Here is a 15,897-nt window from a genome sequence, read left to right on the forward strand (position 1 = left end):
CATTCTAGGAACTTACTGAAAGACCCATTAGCTCTTAAATAGACAGTATCAAAGACAGTTTACACACCAAGACCCTTTTAAATCCTCACGCCCAAATCCTTGCATTGGAGGTAGCTTGGGAACTGCTGTGGTGCAGAGCCCTTTCCCAGGGAGTGAGACACACTGTGGGCACAGCATTCTGGCCTCCAGTGCTGGCCATGAGGGGACCTATTGCAGGACTGGTGATTGGCCTGGCCTCCCTGGCCCTCGGCCCTTGCTGGAGAAGCGGGTGCAGAGGCAGCTGGGGAAGGATGCCTGGAATCTGGCACAGCAGATCATACTAGTCCCAAGTTTGACACTGATATGCTGGTTTCACCTCTGAGGCAAGAAAATGCAAGAAACATTTGTGTGATAAAAGTTCCTCCAGAGATGAAATATTCGGATTACTTTGTGATTAGGAGTGTAATCTCCACCAGATACTTACATGCCCTGGCCTACTTCACTGTGAAAATGTACAAATACCTGAGATGTAAAAGTGAGCCTCATGTTAATATCCAAAGTAAGATAAAATGGAAGGCTTAATATTGTTAGATGACAATACTAGCCAAAGCAATACCTATCAAAATCCCAATGGCTTTTTTTTCCCCCACAAGTGGAAAAGCCAATCCTCAAATTCATATGGGATGGCAAGGGGCCCCAAAGAGTCAAAACAATATTGAAAAAGAAGAACACGGTTGGAAGACTCTCACTTTCCGATTTCAAAACTTACTACAAAGCTACAGTAATCAAAACAGTGTAACACTGGCATAAAGATAGACATATAGATCAATGGAATAGAATTGACAGTCCAGAAATAAACCAATGCATCTATAGTAAATTGATTTTGACAAGGGCGTCAAGACCTTTCAACAGAGGAAAGAATAGTGTCTTGAACAAATGGGACAATTGAACATCCACATTCAAAAGAATGAAGTTGGATGCCTACCTAACACTACATACAAAAATTAACACAAAATGGATCAATGACCTAAATATAGGAGCCAAAACCATACGACTCTTAGAAGAAAACATAGCAGCAAAGCTTCATGACCTTAGATTTGGCAATGAATTCTTAGAATACGAAAAGCACAAGGAACAAAAGAAACTAAAACAAAAACAAGCAACAAAAGAAAACTTACATAAATTGAACTTTGTCAAAATTAAAAACTTTTGTGCATCAAAGGACATGATCAAGAAAATGAAAAGACACCTAGAGAATGGGAGAAAATATTTGCAAATGATATATATGATACAGGTCTAGTACCCATAATATATAAATAACTCCTACAATCAACAACAAAAAGACAAACCACCCAATTAAAAATTGGGCAAAGGATTTGAATAGATATTTCTCCAAAGAAGATATACAAATGGCTAACAAACACATGAAAAGATGCTCCATATGATTACTGATTAGGGAAATGCAAATCAAAACCACAATGAAACACCACTTCATTCCTACTAGAATGGCTGTAATGAAAAAAAAAAAAGGAAAGTAACAAGTTTTGATAAGGATGTGGAGAAATTGGAATCCTTGTACACTGCTGTTGAAAACGTAGAGTATTTCAGCCATTGTGGGAAATAGTTTGGCGGTTCCTCAGAAAGTTAAACATAGAATTACCCTATGACCCAGCAATTCCACTTCCAAGGTATACACTCAAAAGAACTGAAAACAAGTACTCAAACAAATACATGTATAGGTGTGTTCAAAGCAGCACTATTCACAATAGCCAAAAGGTGGAAACACCCAAATGTCCATCAACTGACCAACGTATAAACAAAATGTGGTATAAATATACAATGGAATATTATGCAGTCATAACAAGGAATGAAATATGGATACATGCTATACAACATGGATGAACCCTGAAAACATTAAGTAAAAGAAGTTAGACAAAATCATCACGTATTACATTCAAATGGAATTGTGTGATTTCATTTATATAAAACACCTAGAATAGGCAAATCCTTAGAGACAGAAAGCAGATTGGCGGTTGCCAGGGCTGAGTGCAGTGGGGAATGGACAGTACCTGCTTAATGGGTATGTTATTTCCTTTTGGGGTGATGAAAATGTTTTGGAACTAGACAGAGGTGGTAGTTGCACAACATCATAAGTTTAATAAATACCACTAAATTGTTCACTTTAAAATGATTAATTTTATATTATGTGAATTTCACCTCAATTAAAATAAAAGATCAAAAGGAAAGACACTGATGACTGGCTCTGTGTGGACTTTGGCAGCCACGGTGATTCATTTGATGCTCCAGAAACCAGAGAAACCTATCAATTAGAGAAATTATGGACCCTGTATTTCTATGCCAGTAAGTTTAGGTAGCACCTGAAACATTACCTGAAGACTTCATTCTTGGAATAGATGACACTTCCTCTCTGACTCCAGTGGAATTTGAGTATGAATGAAATGAAATGAACTGCTTTAGTCATTTAAGATTTAGAATGACTTGCTTCTCTGAAAAATACAGCTCCTTATCTCTACCTAGTTGGTTACATTGTTGTTGTTAACACAAGCCTTGCCTATCTCCTGGGTACTCATGCTGACTGACACCTGAAAATTGTAGCTAAATGAGCTAATACACCAAAAAATCAATACATTCAAATCACAACTTTAACAAGCTGTCTTTATTCTTGGGGATCCCAGCAGGATTTCCTGGAGTTAGCACTGGCTGTTTTGCTCAACTTGAACTTTGCTCAGGTTTTAAATAATTTTGCTTACATGCAAATCTTATTCTGTAGAGTAGAAAGGCCAAAATTTTAAAAAATAAAACCATGCCACACACACACACACACACACACACACACAATCTTCGTCTTGCTATGTCCACCAATCCTAAACCATCATATCATAATCTTTACCCAATTCTAATCAAATTGCCACAATGAAAGACTCAACCTAGCTTCAAAATATCATAAATATCTCAATGCTGAACCCACACTGAATGCTACCAAGACTCTGTTAAGGTAGTGCTCTCCTTTACTATGGTAATCTCTTACTTGTGGGGAACCAGCATTCGACAATCTTAGAGGCCATAGGGAGACCCGGTCAAAACTAACCTCCTTCCCACCAAAGCCCAAGACCCTTGATAAAAGCAAGCTCCTCTGAGGCCCCTTAAGGCTCCTGCTTTGGGGAATGGGAGTGTCTCTAATCACTACAGTCTTGCATTAGATTGAACTCTGATTTCTTTTCTTTGAGCTCCCCAACTGTTAAGTTTATTTTATCTCTTAGGAGTAAAAAATCTTTTTTAGGACTCCTTTGATAATCGGATCAAGTTTGAAAAAGCTTTTATCCTTGGTGGAAATGTATCTTATTACTAACAACATTACTATCTGTTTCTGTCTATCCTTGTCATTTTTTTTGCTATACCTCTATAAGGGGAAAATTCATACGGAAAAAGATGGGCATAGGCCCCAATAAATCTATTTCGAAAACTGGCCCTGGGAATTGAGAGGTTCAGGTTTCCTCTCAAAGTGGTGCCCTTGGATAAACTTTGCCCTGCACTCATCAACCTCTGAGAACTTCCCTTGTTGGTGAGAGAGGACTACGGGGGAGCTCCTCTTCAAACCTTTCCACGCTCTGAAACTACAAATACGTCAGTTTGTAGTTCGTCCAGCCATTAGGAGGGGAGCCTGATGCATGAGGTGCCCAGGCAACACTTTGGATGGACTATTCATAGGTCCTCAAGTTTGTCTTTGTCTAAACCTAAATCTATGCCCCTTCCAGGACAGATTCCTACTTCTTATGTGTATTTATGCTATAATCCAAATTTGTGCACTTATCCTCAATTTCACCAACGATAATGTAGAATTATAGTGGCCACTTTGGGGAACTTTTGATATGAACAAAATTGTTTGAGAGGTGCTGTAGAACAAAACAGGAACAAAATTCCAAACATCTAATGGACTGAATTTTTTGATTGGTATGAGGAAATATCCAAAAGAATTTCAAAAATTGCTTCAAGAAATTCTTTGGCCAAAGCAAAATAAAAATGTGAAAAACTTAAAATAATGCCTCTCTTACATCTTCCAAAACCACATCTTGAACCTAGTGGATTTTATCTTACTATTTCTCTTTCTCCATCCTATACTTCTCCATGTCCCTCTGCCCCATCTCTCCCTCTGCTCCACTTCCCTTCCCTTTTGGCTGGCCAGAAACTTCCAAAGCTTAGTTCCCTCTTAAACTTCCTACAGAACAGAAAAAAGCCACTAATGGTTGTTTTGAAGCCCTGTTCTTCCTTTGAGCTGAGAGTCATCAATGACTTTCCAAAGCCTAGAAAGGATACAGTGAAATTTGCAGAGAAATTTAGAATAATTTGAAAAACATACAATCCAGGGCTTCCAGATCTATAACAGTTAGTTCATATGTTAGCGGAAGCTTGAGATGCAAAAAATTCCATGGGAAAGGCAGAATGGGAAGAACTTGCGAGTTACTTAGAAGAACCTGAATTGCATAGGAAACCAGAGGGGTTTAGAAAAGCTATAGAAGTTGGTCAGCTCAGAGGCTATTCCTCAAGTCTTTCCTGGGAAAGTAGACTGGGCTCTGATTCAGTCTTACAAGCAAAGAAAGGGTGAGAACATTGGAGACTTCAGGGATAGGCTCTTTAACACCTCTGGATGGCACTCAGGAGTGGATCTTAAAGTAGATCTGACTCCTAATTCTCCTCTAGCTTTTTGTAAACAGTCTTTAGCTAAACAGGGGATTTAGTATGCAAGCAAAAACTAATATGGGAAATAATACCATTATCATTCCTTCAGCACCTGGCTGAATATTTTGAGTATTAGAACAAAAATAAAATAAACTCAGAAAAAATTAATGGCCTTACAGATAAAACAACTAGATGTTCCTATCAGGGTCAGTAAATTTCGAAAGGGGGGATCTCTTGAAAAAGATACTTTTAGATCGTATATATAAAAAGGATATGGAAAAAAAATCTTGTCTTAGCTAAGAAAATAAAGGAAGAAAAATGAAGTGAGTTAGTGAAGGTGTTCCAAGGGGGAATCAAGTGCTCAATTTTTTGTTTTACCCTTAAATTCCCAGGGTGAAATTTCTCTAAAAATTAAAGGACAACCTTGCAAAAATTTTTTTATTGATATAGGCATACAATATCAACCTTAAACTCTACCACTGTTACACAATCTCTCCCTTGTAGTAAAAAACTACTCATTGGTGGGTATCCCTAATAATCTTCTGATAGTTCCATGTTATTCATAACTGTCACCGTTGCACATTTAACAGAGGAATGTTCTTTCCTCCTCTGTGATATCACACCTGCTAACTTGATAGGCAGGGTATACTTTGTATAAATGGAATTGCTAGATTAAATATTCCCTTGATGGTCTCTTCCTTGAAATCCCTAAGGACGCTATGTAATGAGATTACAGCTAATTTAGATATTGATTTACTGGCATCTTTGTGTATAAATCAACCCCAAATTGAAGATCTTATGGAGATGCCAGACCTTTCTCATTTTGTGGGCAAAAAGTCAATGAATATAGGGAGGATTACTGGAGCTGAAACCATTAAGATTCAAATCAAGCCATCTAAATCTCTACCCTAAAGTGCAAAATACTCTCTTGAACCAGAAGCTAAGAAGCACTAAAACTAACAGGTGAAGGTAAATAGAGAAATGATTCCACGTATGTTGTACTAGTTCTTGTAACACTTCTATTCTTCCAATCAAAAAGCCCAATGAGCAGGGATACGGATTTGTTCAGCACATCAGGTCCATAATAGAATAGTCATTTCCCACTTCCATGTAGTACCAATCCCCAAACCTATTTTGTCTGTAGTGCCTCCTGAGGCTGTATATTTGACAGTATAGAGTTATGTTCTGTTTTCTTTAATGACTCTTTAGGTCAAAATAGTCAATATTTGTTTGCCTTCTCCTGAGAAAATCAATAATACACCTGGACTGTTATGTTCCAGGAGTTTATTGAAATACTTTCCTACTTTTCAAAAGTCCTCAACCAGGAGCTGAAGGACTTTATATTTCCCTGTGATTCTACTCTTATTCAATATGTGGATAACTTTTTGTTGTGTTCTAAACAAGGAGTGAGCTCTAAGACCGACTCCATCTATCTACTTATTGTTTTAACTCAAAAAGGTTTCCAAAGAGAAGTTACAGTTTTATCTAAGTCAAGTTCATTACCTAGAATATCATTTATCTCAAGGAAGTAAATCTCTTACTCCTGACAGAGTATGAACTTTAAAAAGCTTTCCCATGCCAGCAACTAAAAACAATTAAAGGGTTCCTGAGTCTCACTTACTATTGCAAACAATGGTTCTCAACTTTTCTGAAAATTGCCATGACAATATAAGACTTAACCAAGTCCTTAGAAACTGAACCTCTTTCCTGGGCACCAAACATGACCAGGCCTTTTGTGAGTTAAAATTAGCTCTTCAATAACTTCCTATCTAATTATCATAAAACTTCATCCCTAGAATATGATCCTTGGCCAGAGGCAAATCTGCCCAGATGGCAGAACTCTGTGAGCACACCAGAGGTTTCAGTTAGCTAGAGATATAACAGGGTTAATATATGCACAGATAGTAGCTATGCTTTTGGCTTATTCCATGATTTTGAAATGCTTTGGAAACAAGGAGGGGTTCTTCACCTCAGCAGGAATCCCAATTAAGAATGGTTAGCAATTTACATAACTTTTAAGTGCTCTAATGCTTCCTGATAAAGTGACTCTTACAAAAATAGGAGCTCAGACAAAAGGAGATCCTATGGAGGCTAAAGGAAATGCCTTGACTGATCATCATGCCAGACAGACAGCCCTCACTAAGATTATAGCCCTTATAATATCCCAAGGGACCAACTCTCTGGCTTAAAAGCAAATAGAGTTCAAAGCCTCTATTATAGAATGCCAGTGATCAGCTCCAGAGTCAGAAAAGAGGTACTGGGAGAAATCTGGATGTAAACTGCACTGTTGGCTATTTAGTAGAACTGAAGGACCTCAAGTGGAATCTTGTAAAAATTTTACATGAAATTACCTATCAGTGGAAGAAAAAATTTGCCACTGTACCTAATTAATATTGATGGGAAAACTTTACTGTATTTCATCAGTCACCAACATAATCCTGGTCAAACTATAAAGGTAGGACATGGACAAGAGCTCAAACCTCAGGGCCCACCTCCAACTGGCTTTCATAAAACTACTCTCTGCAGTGGGTTTTGAATATGTCTTGGTTATTGTTTGCTTCCACTTGGGATGCTTTGAAGCCTTTCCTTGACACAGAATTACAACTCTAAAAGTAGCAAAATTTTCTTGATTTTGTGTTCCCAACTCAGGGAATTCTGACCCCTCTCTAGTGATGGGGGTATCCATTTTACTGGGCCCATTACTAAAGAGTTTTATAAAGCCCTGCCACTTACTAAGAAACTTCACTGTTAATTTCACTCCCAATCTTTAGGAAAGGTAGAGAGAAAAAAATAGTTCTGAAAATCAAATTGCTAAACTTTTAGAGACTCTTGCACTTCCATGGCCTAAGGTATTGTCTTTAATACCAATGAGATCAAATCGTTCTGGGGTTCATCAACTCTATCACATGAATTATTAATCGGCCAGTCCATACATCTAGGAATATCACCTTTGATTCTAAATTCCACACTATTGCAAGCAGATATGGCTAAATATTTCAAGGGATTATTCATGCTATACACCAAGTCTTATAAGGTATGAGCAGCCTTTCCTCAACACCCTTCTAAACAACCTGTGCATGACCTAAAACCCAAAGACATGATTTTTTGGAAGAGTCATCAGAGAAAGATAGCTCTGAACCCCACTGGAAAGGACCTTATCAAGTACTGTTAACAATTAGCACAGCAGGATAACTCCAAAGGTTTGATCCTGGGATTCATGTCTCTCAAAGAGGCATAATCTATTCCTGAATTTATGGAAGATCTTAAGGTGAGGAGTTTTTAGGAATCCTCTAGAAGCAGACAGTTCTCTGAAAGAGACATCTTCTACTTAAAACCTTTGACCACATGAGATACAGAGAGTTTCTACCCAAGATCCATAGAACAAGATGGCTGATTGCTACACCTTAATCTGCACTCTTTTGTTTATTTTTGTTGTTATTTTCTTCCCTTTTTCCCTCTGGTTTAAGCCTTCTTTTAACTATGTTATCTATATTGCCTTATTTTTTTAATTTTTATTTTTTGCGAGGAAGATCAGCCCTGAGCTAACATCCATGCCAATCCTCCTCTTTTTGCTGAGGAAGACTGGCCCTGGCATGACATCCATGCCCATCTTCCTCTACTTTATACGGGATGCCGCCACAGCATGGCCTGACAAGCGGTGCATCAGTGCACGCCTGGGATCCGAACCCCGGTAGCCAGCAGTGGAGCGTGCACACTTAACCGCTACACCATGGGGCCGGCCCCTATATTGCCTAATGCCTAATATCGCTCTTTGCATCTTTAATCATTCATTGGTATATGTCTAATACTTGGCTATTATTTACTTGTGAACTAGCTAAGGCATACAACCAAACTGGTTTTGCACACATTTTTCTTCGGTAGCCACCCAGATTCATTTGGTTCTACTTCCTTGTAACGAATCCACTGGTTTCCTGGGTAACTGGACTCAGCTATTAGGTGACTTTTCAGATGACAAACTACATAGCAGGCCAGAGATGATAATTTTAAACCCCCCTCTTAGGTCATACTTAGAAGAGAAGGTTCTTGTCTCCACAAAATAATACTCAGGGATTTCTTTTTGGTGGGAATTATATTTTGTAACCAAACTTGAACAGAAATAGAACTTGTAAGAGAACCAGGAAACGGTGATATATTATTTGGAGGTTGTCTCAGTTTTATACATCTTAAAAGTAAGATACACTATTTCTCTTTTGTTTTGGAGCTACAAGTGATCTCAATACTTTAAATTTTATTCTGTTGCACCGAATTAGTTTTGACGAGTGGCTCCAAATGTTATAACATATGTGATAAGCACATAGGGGTATTTTGGTCAAAAATAGATCACTGGGGGGGCTGGCCTGGTGGCATGGTGGTTAAGTTTGTGTGCTCCGCTTTGGCGGCCTGGGGTTCGCAGGTCGGTTCTCGGGTGCACACTGACGCACTGCTTGTCAGGCCAGCCTGTGGCGGCATCCCATATAGAGTAGAGGAAGATGGGCATAGATGTTAGCCCAGGGCTGGTCTTCCTCAGGAAAAGAGGAAGATTGGCATCGGCATCGGATGTTGCCTCAGGGCTAATCTTCCTCACAAAAAAAACCCCCAAAAAACAATAGATCATTGGGTGTCTCCCAATGACTGGCATTGGATTTGTGGCACAAAAGCCTGCTGGTTACTACCTGCAAACTGGACAGGAACTTATTATCTTGGTAAACTGATGCCTGCCTTCAGTAGAGTCCCCAACATCACCCAGAGTCCATTTTAGCCCATCAATTTCTTTTCTAAGAAAGAAAGATAGATAATTTTTTAAAAAGTAGGAAAATTGGGCCTTGATTTAAGAATCAAAATGCTGATTACTCAAGGGAAATTCTGGATTTCTTTCTTCTTTTATCAAACCTCTTTACTTCAAGCTTTACAAGAGGCCCAGAAAGTAGGGAGGGTGCTACATGCTATGATTCAGAGACTAGGAGGCGAGTTAGATAATGCCACCAAGAATAAACAACTCCTCACTTGAAAGTTTAATGAAATTACAATGGCAGTGACTCAACTACTTTAGGTATAATGTTAGCCTCTCAAGGAATAACCTGAGCTGCTTGTGGGTAAGAATATTGCTTTTACATGCCTGTAGACTTCTCTGAGATGACTGATATTACTAAAAAGATCCAGGAAGCAAACAAAAAAATAAAAAAATTAGGTAATTTGGCTAATAACCATACATCCTGTTCTGAAGGCTCCTCAGATTGAGGATGAGATCTATTCTCCTGGCTTAATTTTGTTTTCATTTTTTCCTCAGTTTTATTGAGATATAATTGACATACAGCACTGGTTAAGTTTAAGGTGTACAGCCTAATAACTGTACTTTCATATATTGTGAAATAATTACTACAGTAAGTTAACATCCACCATCTCATATAGACACAAAAAAAATCTTTTTTCCTTGTGACGAGTACTCTCAGGATCTATTCTCTTAACTTTCAAATATACCATACAGCAGTGTTAACTACAGTCATCATGTTGTACATTACAACTCCAGTACTTATTTATTTTATACCTGGAAGTTTATACCTTTTGACTACCTTCATCCAATTCCCCCACCCCACACCCCTGCCTCTGGTAACCACAAATCTGATCTCTTTTTCTATGAGTTTATTTATTTATTTTTTGATTCTACACATAAGTGAGATCATACAGCATTTACCTTTCTCTGTCTGACTTATTTCACTTAACATAATGCCCTCAAGGTCCTTCCATGTTGTTGCAAACGGCAGGATTTCCTTCTTTTTTATGGCTGGGTAATATTCCATTGTATTGTATATCACAACTTCTTTATCCATTCATACGTCAGTGGACAGTTAGGTTCTTTCTATGTCTTGGCTATTCTAAATAATGCTGCTATGAACATGAAGGTGCAGAAACCTCTTCAACACAGTGTTTTCGTTTCCTTAGGATATATTCTCAGAAGTAGAATTGCAGGATCATATGGTAGTTCTATTTTTAATTTTTTGAGGAACCTCTATACTGTTTTCCACAGCAGCTACACCAATTTACAATCCCACCAACAGTGCATAAGGGTCTCCTTTTTTCCACATCCTCACCAGCATTTGTTACCTTTTGTCTTTTTGATGATAGCCATTTTAACAGGTGTGAGATGATATTTCATTGTGGTTTTGATATGCATTTCCCTTATGATTAATGATGTTGAGAGCCTTTTCATGTACCTGTTGGCCCTTCATATATCTTCTTTGAAAAAATGTCTATTTAGGTCCTTTGCCCACTTTTAAATTGGATTATTTGCTTTTCCGCTATGGAGTTGTATGAATTCTTTATATATTCTGGATATTAACCCCTTATCAGACATATGATTTGCAAAGATTTTTTTCCCAGTCTATAGATTGTATTTTCATTTTCTTGATAGTTTCCTTTACTGTGCAGAAGATTTTTAGTTTGATGTAGTCCCACTTGTTTTTGATTTTGGTTCTTGTCCCTTAGGCGTCATACCCAAAAAATCATTGGCAAGACCCATGTAAAGGAGGTTTTTCCTATGTTTTCTCCTAGGGATTTTATGGTTTGCAGTCTTACGTTTAAGTCTTTAATCCATAGAGTTAATTTTTGTGAGTGGTATAAAATAAGTGTCTAGTTTTATTCTTTTACATGTGAATATCCAATTTTCCCAGCACCATTTATTAAAGAGACTGTCTTTTCTCCAGTGAGTATTCTTGGCTCCCTGTCAAACAGTAGTTGACTGTATATGCATGGCTTTATTTCTGGGCTCTTGGTTTTATTCCTTTGGTCTATGTGTCTGTTTTTATGCCAGTACCATAATGTTTACTATAGCTTTATAGTATAGGTTGAAATCAGGAAGTGTGGTGCATCCTGCTTTGTTCTTCTTTCTCATGATAGCTTTGGCTATTTACAGTCTTTTGTGGATTCATATAAATTTTAGGATTTTGTTTTCTACTTCTGTAAAAAATGCCTTTGCAATCTTGATAGGGATTGTACTGAATCTATAGATGGCTTTGGGTAGTATGGACATTTTAACAATATTAATTCTTCTAATCCATGAACATGGGATACTTTTCCATTTATTTGTGTCTTCTTCAATTTCTTTTATCAAGGTCTTGTAGTTTTCAGTATAGGCATATTTTACCTCCTTGGTTAAATTTATTCCTAAGTATTTTATTGTTTTTGATGCTATTGTAAATGAGACAATTTTCTGTATTTTTTTTCTCAGATAATTCATTTTTAGTGCAGAGAAATGCAACTGATTTTTGTATGTTGATTTTGTATCCTGCAACTTTACTGAATTTGTTGATTAGTTCTAAGAGTTTTTTTTGGTGGAGTCTTTAGGATTTTCTATATATAAAATCACATCATCTGCAAACAGAGAAAATTTTACTTCTTCCTTTCCAATTCTTATGCCTTTTATTTCTTTTTCTTGCTTGATTGCTCTGGCTAGGACTTCCAGTAATATGTTGAAAAGGATTGGCAACAGTGGGCACCCTAGTCTTGTTCCTGAACTTAGGGGAAAAGCTCTCAATCTTTCACCATTGAGCATGATACTAGCTGTGGGCTTGTAATATATGGCCTTTATTATTTTGAGGTTTGTTCCTTCTATAACTAATTTGTTACGAGTTTTTTTCGTGAATTGATGTTGAATTTTGTCAAATGCTTTTTCTGTCTATTGAGATGATCATATTATTTTTTCTTTCATTCTATTAATGTGATGTATCACATTTATTTATTTGCATATATGGAACCATCTTTGCATCCCAGGAATAAATTCCACTTGATCATGGTAAATGATCCCTTTAATGCGCTGGTGAATTCAGTTTGCTAGTATTTTTTTGAGAATTTTTGCATCTATATTCATCAAGGATATTGGCCTGTAGTTTTCTTTTCTTGTAGTGTCCTTTTCTGGCTTGGGTATCAGGGTAATGCTGTCCTCATAAAGTGAGTTTGGGAGTGTTCCCTCTTCTTCAATTTTTTGGAAGAGTTTGAGAAGGACTGGCATTAATTCTTCTTTAAATGTTTGGTAAAATTCACCCGTGAAGCCATCTGGGCCTGGCTTTTCTTCATTGGGAGATTTTTGATTACTGATTCCATCTGCTTACTAGTAATTGGTCCGTTCAGATTTTCTATTTCTTCCTGATTCAGTCTTGGTAGGTTGTACGTTTTTAAGAATTTTCCCATTTCCTCTAGGTTATCCAGTTTGCTGGCATATAGTTGTTCTTGGCTTAATTTGAGACACTCTTGGCTACTGGTTGAGAAAAGGACTATGAACTCTGTTCATAATCCTTCTCACATTTGTGTGGCAGGGTTCAGATATGTGATCTTCACAGTCCTAAATGCTGCTATACAGCCACCATCTCATCAAATGGTTCAAAAAATGATCATCCAACAAATACCGGAAAACGTGACACTTATGAAGGTTGAAACAACTTCTCTAGACAGTTGCTATACTATTGTGATTCCTTAAATAGGGGTGAAGGTCTGGATTGATCAGTTGATCACATTCTTAGATGTTAATGGTCTATCTTGAAGCTCAGGCTGAAGACTCCATAAGGGGAACCCTGATACCTGAAACCATCTATAACTACACAGCTTACTGTCTTCATTAGCATAACATTATTATTCCACTCTCATTATCAAAACTTTTCCCTGGAAGATAAAAGTTGCAAATAACTTCATTGCTCATTCTAGAAACTTCTTAAATAGACAGTATCAATAGAAAGTTTATACACCAAGACTCTCAGAACCCCTTGCCTTGCTGTGTCCATGATTCCTAAATGATTATATCATGATCCTTATTTAATTCTAATCAAGCCCCCACATTAAAAGATCTGCTTTAAATCAAACTTCAAAATCTCATAAACATCCTGAGTTTGCCCTTCCCTTTCTGAGACTCTGACAACAAGACTATGACTTTGTGGAAGTGGCATTCTCCCTTACTATTGTAATAATAAGCTCAGCTTTATTATCAACAGGTTGTTTTGATAATATTTTTGAGGAACCAAAGGAAAGTCACCGCTTACTTGGACAAAGTTACCACAGTTAACTCTTCCTTGAATAATTCTAGACAAGTTCTATTAAGTTCTAACTCTTCTTCTTTCTCTAGGATCCATCGATCTTTTGCTTTGACACATTTTTTAAAAAATTAATTAATTAATTAATTAATTTTTTTCCCCCCAAAGCCCCAGTAGATAGTTGTACATCATAGCTGCACATCCTTCTAGTTGCTGTATGTGGGACACGGCCCCAGCATGGCTGGAGAAGCGGTGCGTCGGTGCGCACCCGGGATCCGAGCCCGGGCCGCCAGCAGTGGAGCACACACACTTAACCACTAAGCCATGGGGCCGGCCCAACACACAGTTTTATATATGCTAAAAAAGAAGTTGATTATAACTTTCTTTATATTGGCTACATTCTGGAAATGTCTTCTTTCAGGATAGTTAATTCAGTAAATAAATGAAAAAATGACTAAAGTGGAAGAAACAGTAGGGGTATACAAGAAGGATTAGTCACCTTGCCTGGGGGGAACTCAGAGGAAGTGTCACAGAGGAGATCACACTTGAACAGAGTCTTGAAGGATAAGTAAGAGTTTTCGAGGAAAACAAGGGGAATGGCTATTTTACGCAGCAGGAGAAAGGGTCCAAAGGAAGAGAGGCAGGACATAGCATTGAGAGAATGGGGAACTGCTAAGGGTCTATATGACTGCAATAGAGTAGCATATGGCAAAGGAAGAAAAAAAGAGAGACAAAAGTAGACTAAATAAGCAATGAGATGTTGAAATTAAGAAGTTCTGAGGTAGAACAGCTTATGGTGATGAAAGAGTCCTGGGTGTGGCTATGGGTATGAGTATGAGTTACAGAGGAGTGTTGAGAGGAAAGACCTTAAACTTATAAAGTCAGAGAACTATCATGCTAGGATGTTGGATGGGCTCTCTACATGGCTCTAAATGGCTATATGGGCTACCTACATGACTATTTCATCCTAAAAAAACATGATCAGAAAACCTGGACCATAATGAAGTCCATCCAAAGTGATTAATAGCCAACAAGCCAGTAAGGGCATAAATGAAATAGAAGGCAATCCTAACAACACAAAGATCCATGATAGGGGTGAAAAAGGGTTCGAGGAAATCTCTTCTCAGAAAGAAATTATTTTTGTTCCTAATCACCATAATCACTGTTAATGACCCATCATACTTTCAGGATCAATAATAAATGGAAATCATACAGTAATCACCATAAAATGTCATTTTTTTTTAATTTACCATCTTTAATTTTATTTATTTTATTTTATTTTTTTTGTGAGGAAGACCAGCCCTGAGATAACATCTGTCACCAATCCTCCTCTTTTTGCTGAGGAAGACTGGCGCTGGGCTAACATTCGTGCCCATCTTCTTCCACTTTATATGGGATGCCGCCACAACATGGCTTGACAAGCGGTGCATCGGTGCGCGACCGGGATCTGAACCCCGGCCACTGCAGCAGAGTGTGCACACTTAACTGCTACACCACTGCGCCGGCCCGTAAAATGTCATTTTTAAAGTTCATTTATCTCTATTGTTTTATTTTAGTGAATATTCAATCATCACTCCCCTGACTCTTAGGTTTCTCAACCATAGGTCTTCATAAGGGATTATAGGACTTCATATCTCTTATAATTGAAAAGCCTCCCTCAGATTCACGTTTGTCAAATGTCATAGAAACTCACAAAAGTATACAAATTAAACATGCCTATTTGCATTTAGTTTTATATAACTATAATATAAAGGTCTTGGGCCAACAGTTGCACTGTGCTTGCCTCTCAATTCAAGGGTTTCAAGCTAAGGTAAGAGATTCACAACACCAACATGGGAAAAATTTACATTAAAGAAAATAAAATAAAACATGAATTTTTGCCAATTTGAAGTTCTCCAATTACTTTTTTGATTGTTAAATAATACATACATTCTACTGGAAATATAAATCATCCCATTTACTAACACTCCCAGTGGTCTAAGTGAATAGACCCATTTCAGTATGGTCCAAGTGTATCTCTTGATAAAGATCAGGAAGAAGATATGGAAGATATCATCAAGCGACAGAGAACAATATTAAAATAATTAGCACTTATTCAGCACTTTTCTCTTAGGATCCCAAAGCTTTTAAGGCACAACCTTCAATGTCACATCATTTTAAGGATATAGGTAAGGCAAAGCTATTTTTAGTTCCTTTTTATAAG

At 37.5% G+C, this 15,897-nt stretch overlaps 1 protein-coding gene across 5 annotated transcripts in view; it reads right to left on the reverse strand.

Moving 5' to 3' along the window:
- Window positions 1–15,897, reverse strand: part of GPHN (gephyrin) — a 642,551-nt gene that overhangs the window by 156,400 nt on the left and 470,254 nt on the right. The gene's annotated exons all lie outside the window — the stretch shown is intronic.

This window comes from Ceratotherium simum, chromosome 24 (assembly GCF_057802395.1).
Source record: "Ceratotherium simum simum isolate JZ-2026a chromosome 24, ASM5780239v1, whole genome shotgun sequence".
Classification (NCBI taxonomy): domain Eukaryota; kingdom Metazoa; phylum Chordata; class Mammalia; order Perissodactyla; family Rhinocerotidae; genus Ceratotherium; species Ceratotherium simum.